The following is an 8,432-nucleotide window of genomic DNA, read 5'->3' as shown; positions in this document are numbered from 1 at the left end:
ATGTATTTGTTTCTGTATTTATAGATATGGCTTAATGATTGTGTTTTAAAAATGTTCTGAAAGCCTTTGGTAAAAAGCAATATATAAGTGCAAAGCATTGTCTTTTTGTTGATTGTGTCTTAGAATTTTGCACAGCTTGAGAAAATATGTCTTTTCAAGGCATTTTTATCCTAAGCTAATTTTGCTTCTCTTTATCCTGATTTGATTGATATTGAAAAAAAATATCTATTTCCACAACAGTTCTTTGAAGATAACATAGACTGGAAAAAATAGAACAATAGTTTATCCGAAAGTGTTATATCCCCAGTTGGGAAATGATTTGTAACAGGACACATAAATATTTCAATCACCTAAAATACCACATTGAAAACTGCCTGTGAGATCAATGCCTGTTGAAAGAATCTAGCAACTCCTTTGTGTGAGAGTCATCATTTCCTACACATATTTCAAGATATTGTCCACAGAAACTTGTGTCTGGTGCTCACAAAGTTCCAATAGGTATGGATTTTATGTCAACTGAAAGTAGCATTGATGTTGCTAGGGTATAATAGAATTATGTCCTGTTAGCAAGAAAGGCAAGAAGAGAATGAAAATAATCTTCAGCATAGGTAAATAAATTAACTGCTTTAATTTAAAAAATAATTCTCAGTTATTATTTTATACATTTATATTTTTAAAGTAATTTATTTTCTTCTTTCCTTAGTTTTAAGTCTTATATTCTTTCCCACCACTGTTTTATTCCTTTTCATTAAGAAGGTGTGAACACTTTTCATGCTTGAAGCCTGAGCTACTTAATGAATTCTTGCTAAATATTTTTAGGGTAGTTGTTTTCTTTGTTGTTCATAAAAGAATGAAGCTATATATTTTTTAGAAGCTATATATTTTTCAGAACATTTTGAGATATTTTTGTAAAATTAAAGGCAACCATATTGATCATCTCTATATTGAACTGATGAGAGGAAGGGAGGGAGAGAGAGAGATCAAAGCCAGTCTTAAACAGTTGTTATGGAGGTTTAGATATTCAGTTTGATCTCACTTGACTTATTCTACATCTTTTCTCAAAAACTCTACAATTATTTTTATGTATTTTTTTTTAAGAAAAAAGATGTTGATGCTTTTATTTTTGAATCTAAATTCAAATAGAACTTAAATTTTTCCATTTCACCCTATCTGAATTTAGAAATCCTTGGGATGTTGTGGTGAAAAGGGAGGGCTGGATGCCCATTTCTCACATCGAGAGGGCCAATTACATAAAAAGTAATTAAAAAGGACAGTAATGTTTCCTTAGGGATTTTGCTCCATTCTATTGAAAACTAAGAGAATTGAATACTTCTTCCACACAAGAAACTAATAATTTTAGAATACTTTAACCCGTTTGGGTCAACTTGACAATAATGGAAGGATAAAGGAAGATCTCTAATTTTCATCTCTGTAGATCTATTTAATCTTTCTACTTCATGCCTCATTTATATCTCTAGTACAACATGGTTTCATATGTCAGAAATAAAGCTGTGCCTTCAATGGATTTACATTATTCATTACATCATTACATATTTTTGAGAACTTACTAAGAGCCAAGTGATATATTAGACTTTAAATAAGATAGATACACAAAGTCCTTGCCTTTAAAGAGTTCATAGTCTATACTGGGAGAGTCAGCAAACCAGTAATCTCAACACAGTGAAATAATTATTTTAATTATAAAATTGCATCCCCATGAAGCCATAGCATGATTCTATTCTGGTAGGATTAAGTTTGAGATGTGAAAAAAAATGTTTGGGATGTGATATAATATCTAGTTCACAAGTGAAATAGCTGTCTGTAGTTTTAGTGATTACCTGATTTATGTATAAAGACTTGGAATTCATAAGCTTATAGCTAAAGCTATAGGAAAGAGGAATTATCTAGAAAGAACAAATAAAGTGAGATTAAAGAAATACTGAAAACAGAATCCTGGGAATTTAAGAGAATTGATAGAGAAGGAATAATAAAGATGGAGAAAGAGAAATTGAATAGTAATGATCAGGAAGATGAGGGAAGAACTGTAAGACAATGGCACTTCAAAAGACTGAGAATGGACAAGTGGGTGGAGTAAGGACAATGTATGGGAGAAGCAATCAATAAAGCAAGTGATGCATATGTCAGTTAGGATATACTATGAATTGTGACCCATGGATCTATCATTTGGAAAGGTATATGTAGCTTTAAAAGAAGCAATTGTGAAGCTAACAAGGATTGGAAAGTGATACAAGATAGGGAACAAAAAAGGATAACCATGGAAAATCACTTACATTGAAGGTCTAAACAAAGGCCAGTGAATGCAATTACAAAGAAGGTAGAGAGAAAGGCTAAGGATACATGAAGGACTATCACAGAAAGTAACAAAATGGGGGAATTTTAAGAAGAAGGTGGTGGACTATCCCAAATGCTACTGATAAGATAGAGCCACATTGAAAATAATTCCATGGATTTGGCAATTAGGGAGATTTTAATTATGTATTAATTTTTGTGATTATTTGGTTAACTTTTATTTTCTCCATTAGATGGTAAACCCAAGAGGGCATGGTGCAAGTGTAATTAATTTTTCTTTCCTAGGGTTAATGGATGGGGTCATAAGGTGGAAGCTTAGTCATGATGATACTGGGGAAATGATTCAGTGGAAAAGAGGAGATAGAAGACAAAAGGAATGACTTACAAAGCAATTCCTTGAGATTTGAGGGGAAGATGGGATTTAGAGCACTGTGGCAGGTTTAGCCTGACACAAGAAGAGGGACCTTGTATTTACTTTAATTTTAAATAGCATTCTTTAGTTAATTTTAGCTTTAATTATCTTTTTGTCAGTAGGTTGAATCTTAAACATCATAATATTGACTGATTATGATATTGGAAAGTCTAATTTGTCAGGTGGAAATATACTTCTTTCCATTTCAAAAATAATTTCAGGTCCTTTTCTCTGTTTTAAAGCTTGTATAATATACATCATGGTGACAATAGTTAATAACACAGCCTTGAATATTTTAAAGTTGCTAGGAGAGTATATATTGGAAGTTTTCAGCACAAGAGAAAAAAAACTTTGTAACTACATATAGTGACAATGGCAACTAGACTTATTGTGGTGATCATTTTGCAGTATATACAATAACAAATTATTATGTTTTATCCCAGAAACTACTATAATGTTACAAGTGAATTGTACCTCAATAATAAACAAAAGCATGTATGTCCTTTAAGCAAGTTAGTTTTTTGTTGTTTTTCTGAGCCAAGTTATTTTAACATCCTCAAAACAAGCACATACTATAATTATATATTTATTTTATAATCATATGTTATATAATTATATGAGATTTACATAACAAATCTTAATAAATATTTATAATTATATAACTATCTATAAATGTAGAGTAAATTATATAAAATTTAATGTAATAATTACATAATCATAAAAGATTTAATTCTTAATGTCAGTGGGATACATTTAAAGCTTAGAATATCAGGTTTTAAGACATTAAAAAATGTCATTCAAGTTTACCTTACTTGTTCTACAAAGGAAGGAACATGTACTAGGAATGTAATATTTATTATGTCATATAAGCATTCAGGTAAAGCCTCAGCTTTTTATTCAGCAAAAAAATTTGATGAGATTACCAATAGTATATGATTGATTGTATTTTAGCCTCATTCTATTCATTCTGTAATTCTTTGAATTCCCTACTATGTCATATTTAGCTCTTCAAAACATTTAGAAACACCTGGTACAGTTCTTTACTGGTAGATGTCTCTACGGTGTTTTTACTTTGAGCTTATGCAGGAAAACTCTACTATTTAAGAGAAATCATAGATATGATGCAGATGGTGTAGATCAGAGTGTTTGTGATTCTTACCCATGTGGGTGGGAAGTAATGGTGAATATTCAGCTTAAGCTCTTCCAGTGTATTTTTTTGTTGTTGCTATTTAAGTTGACATGTCAAAGGGCTTGAAACTCTTAAGTTACATGCCGACAGTCATACAGTTGTCTACAGTAATGATCTCATTGAAAAATGACTTAATTTGATATGTAGAACTCCTCAGCATAGCCATAAACAGGCTCTTTTGAGTTATCAGTTTCCTGGTGAAATAATTACAGTAACAGCATAATAGTCTTTTCTTATTCTTTCTTTTAGAAGAAGTAAGCATGTTTTATTGAAGTCATGTATGCAGCTGTGATTTGAATGGCAATATTTCTCTTACATCTGTGAAGGCTAATTTTCCCGACCTTTGCTTCAGCACAATTGAGTTAAATGCTCAAGGGACCAAGTTACTGTATTTAGGACAAAATGCCTAATGGTTGTTATTCAGCTGAGTAAGATGTAGCGCCTGCCCAGTAGGGGCTCACAGTCCAGTGAAAGAATCAGACTTACATGTAAACAATTCTTACATGAGGTTAAGTGTAATTAAGGGCACTAAAAGACCAGTAATGGAGGGCTCCCTATGTTTCTCATGTTGCCTGGACCACTCCTTCAAGCAGTGTTCTGACCAATTTAAGGTATGTAGTATTTTTCATTCTCTTATATCCTGATTTCTCTGTCTCTGTTGAAATCACAAATGTTGGTCTTGAATCTTAACTTCATTCATTGCTCAGTGAGTGGTTTGGTAGGTTTCGCTTGGGTCTATATCTTGGCTCTGAGTAATATTGCCATAATGGCTTGGGAAGAAGGTACACAGTTCATTTCACCAAGGAGGTTGCCAGCAGAATAAACAATAACAAAACCCTAAAATTGCTGTGAAAAGGGAATGCTAATTATTTTTTCCCTTCAATTATGTACTCCTTGGGAGAAAGAATGCAGATTGCTGAGTCATGGGGTAAATCTTCCATGAGGCACATGAAGTCTGTAAACTGTGTTCATCCTCTGTTGGCTCCTGCTTCTTTGTGGTTACCATTTCTACCTTTAACTGTTAGTCCTAGGCTGAATGGAAAATTACCAAAGATTCATTATCTCACTACTTTCAGTAAACTGAGAAGAGCTCACTTGTAGGAAATGGTCTTTTTCCCCCCCATTACACAGAAGAAACATTTGGCTTAGAAACATTTCTTCTAGCATAGGTCACAAAATACTCTATTTAAACATTGGTAAATTACTGTGTTAAAGTACACAGAGCACTGAAAGTTTCCTTTAAAAAAACTAAAGCAGAAAGAAAGAGGAGGATATAAATACACAGCCACTAGGATTAGTATTGTTGCTATAACTAAAATTTAACTCTGAGAATTCTGGAAGTCAGGACTCAAAATAAAGCAAGATGACAGAAAGGAGTAAATATATTAATTACTAAAGAGATAAGTTGTATATCTCACCATATGCTAAAATCTTCCATACGGAACATTAAATAAGAGGGCAATGTTTGTTCACAATTTATTGCAAATGAAAGCAGGTTTTGAATAAAAGTTTAGGATACCAAGTATAATAGAGCCAAAGTGCTCTTAAAACAAAAGTCAAAGTTATCAGAACCCTGAAATAACAGTTTGTGCCACTTTCTTTCCCGAGAGACTAAATATCTAAAAACAAAAAAATAAAAAATGCATTCATACAACCCCTTTTCACCAATATATACATTCCTAAAAATACAGAAACTTTCAAACTATGGTCTGTGTTCACTAGAGAATTAACCTTACTGAAGTATCTAAATCAGCTGATGTATTGGATAATTATTGTTAAAGAATAAAGAAACTGAGAAAAAAAATAAAGAAACTGAGTAATAAAAAATATCCTCAATCTTTATAGCGAATGTTACAGTTATTTTCTTCAGTACGTATATATTTAAATTGGAGTATAGTTGACGCACAATGTTACATTAGTTTCAGGTGTATAACATAATGATTCAGTGATTCCACAAATCTATGTCATGCTATGTTTACAGCAAATGTAGCTACCATCTGTGACCAGACAAGCATCTTACAATACCATTGACTAATTTCCCTATGCTGTGCCTTTTACCCATGACTTATTCATTCCATAACTGGATGCGTGTTTCTTCACCTATTTTGCCCATTCCCCTACCCCCTTCCCTTCTGGCATCCACTAGTTTGTTATCTGTATTTATGGGTCTGTTCTACTTTTTATTTGTTTATTCATTTGTTTTGTTTTGCTTTGTTTTAGATTCCACGTATAAGTAAAACTATATAGTATTTGTCTTTCTATGTCTGACTTATTCCATTTAGCATAATGCCCTCTAGGTCCATCCATGTTGTTCCAAATGGCAATCCTTCAGTACTTTTGTGTACTTTTAGAACTTTAATCTTACTATCAATTTTTAAGTCTCCAGCAGAATTAAACCCCTGTTGTTTACAGTAGATATTGGCTCATTTGCACACCCTATACTGACTGATTCTCTTCCTTTTTCTGTCTCACTTTTCCATTATCCCACCAATGATTATTAGAATCATATCTTGAACTACTCACATTCAAGTCTTAGTTTCAAAATCTGCTTTTGAAGAAGCTAATCTAACACAATCATTAAAGAAAAGATAAATTTTCTTTAGCAAAATATGCTATATTTAAGGAAGGATATGTGGAATAATAAATTTTAAATTGATTTTTTACAATAAAACAAAAGGAATTTAGAGTATCAATTTATTTTCTGTGAATAACAAGTTATCATCTCTTGCCTTTTGTTTTTATGCTTTAAGAATCTAGTTCATTTTTATTTTCTCTCCTTAGTTATTTCAACTCTGGTAAAACTGGTCTGCATTGCCAAAACTATTGTTTAAAGCAAGACATCTGAATAAATTGATGTTTTATCATAGAGTAGGATTACAATTTCAGTTTGAATATTCTTTTTCATAATTACATAATCTCAAATCTAGGGGTAGCTGGAAGGCAAAATAGTGATCCCATTTTTTGAGAAGTCTCAAGAATTTAAACTTGAACAATGGCATCACTATTACCAATTATAAGACTATCAAAAAGGAAACATGGTCTCAACTCTCCCCTTTATCAAATCAGCAAACAACACATTCCAAGAAAATATATTTGGACTTTTCTATGATGCAAGTTGGTGGAGACTGGGCATTTTCTTTCACAGATTTTGACGTGTCTACAAAGGGCATGTCATCTGTATGTCCATCAGGAAAGGATTTCATTACCCATGGCTGGGAAGTAGCTCATTACACCAGAGTACCTTCCAGGCTCAGTCACTACTTAGATCTGCCTTCAAAAAGATCAGGGGATTAGACAGGTATTATATAACTGTGTATTTACATAACTAAAATATTACATAGCTGAAAATCTTGGGCATATGCACAGATGGTTTTCACAGCTGCCTTGACAAGAAAACATAATTACTTAAGAGGATAGTAGTAGATTGATTTTTTTTCCTCTTAGTTTGAAAGATTTTTTTTCCACTACATGTTAGACATGGTTTTGATTCTACTAGCTAGAAGTTAATGTATTTTGGTATTTTTCCTTTAAAACTCACTACAATTGCTTTTGAATATTTTTTGGTACTTTAGCTTATAGTAAAATGGAATTACAGATACTGGATTTACTCTTCCCTCCCCAAGCAACCAAGAATGGGGAAATTATAAGAAAAGCAACTGTATTTATGATAGTGGGCATTAGGCAATGAAAGAAAGTGATTTTGGGGAAAGAGGGAACAAATGAAGTGAGGCCGTATGATAAGCCTTTGTAAGAGTTTCCAGACAAGGTTTCCTGGAATTGAGGAAATGAGCTGAGAGTTTATGGAGACCAGAGGAGATAGAATTTTCAGGAAATATTATCAGATAGAAGAGAGCTGCATACAGAAATAACAGGTGAGGAGAATCCTACTCAAGTATTCAACTAGATACTGTCCAGCACATACCTATGAAGAAAGCTCCTTAAAAAACAATTTTTTTTCTCCTCCTCCTATCCCCCCCCCCTTTATCTCTCTGCCTCTTTGACTCTCTGTCTCTGTCTCCCTGTCTTGGAAGGGATTTATTAATATTATTGTTTCATTGGCTATCTTGAATTTCTTTATTTTTCTGTTTCATTATTTTCCTCTTTTAAAATTTTTTGGGCTTAATTTGCTCTTCTTTTTGTTTCTTCTTGAGATTGAAGTTAAGGTCATGAATTTTCAGTTTTTTTTTTTTTCAATTCAATTCAATTCAATTCAATTTCATTTAGAGCACAGCTTTATCTGTTCTGATTATAGATTTGAGTGTATCACACCAGTTTTATGTGTCAGAAATTCAGCATTAATCAGTTCAAAATATTTCTTATTGACATTGTGATTTCTCCTTTGTTCCACTGGTTATTTGAAATGTGATGTGTTGACTGCCAAACATTGTTTCTTTTCTTTTTTTTTAAGATTGTATTTATTTATGAGAGAGAGAGAGAGAGAGAGAGAGAGAGGCAGGGACACAGGCAGAGGGAGAAGCAGGCTCCATTCAGGGAGCCCGATGTGGAACTCCATCCCAGGAC

This window comes from Canis lupus, chromosome 14 (assembly GCF_003254725.2).
Source record: "Canis lupus dingo isolate Sandy chromosome 14, ASM325472v2, whole genome shotgun sequence".
NCBI lineage: Eukaryota > Metazoa > Chordata > Mammalia > Carnivora > Canidae > Canis > Canis lupus.
Note: the sequence above shows the minus strand (reverse complement) of the source record.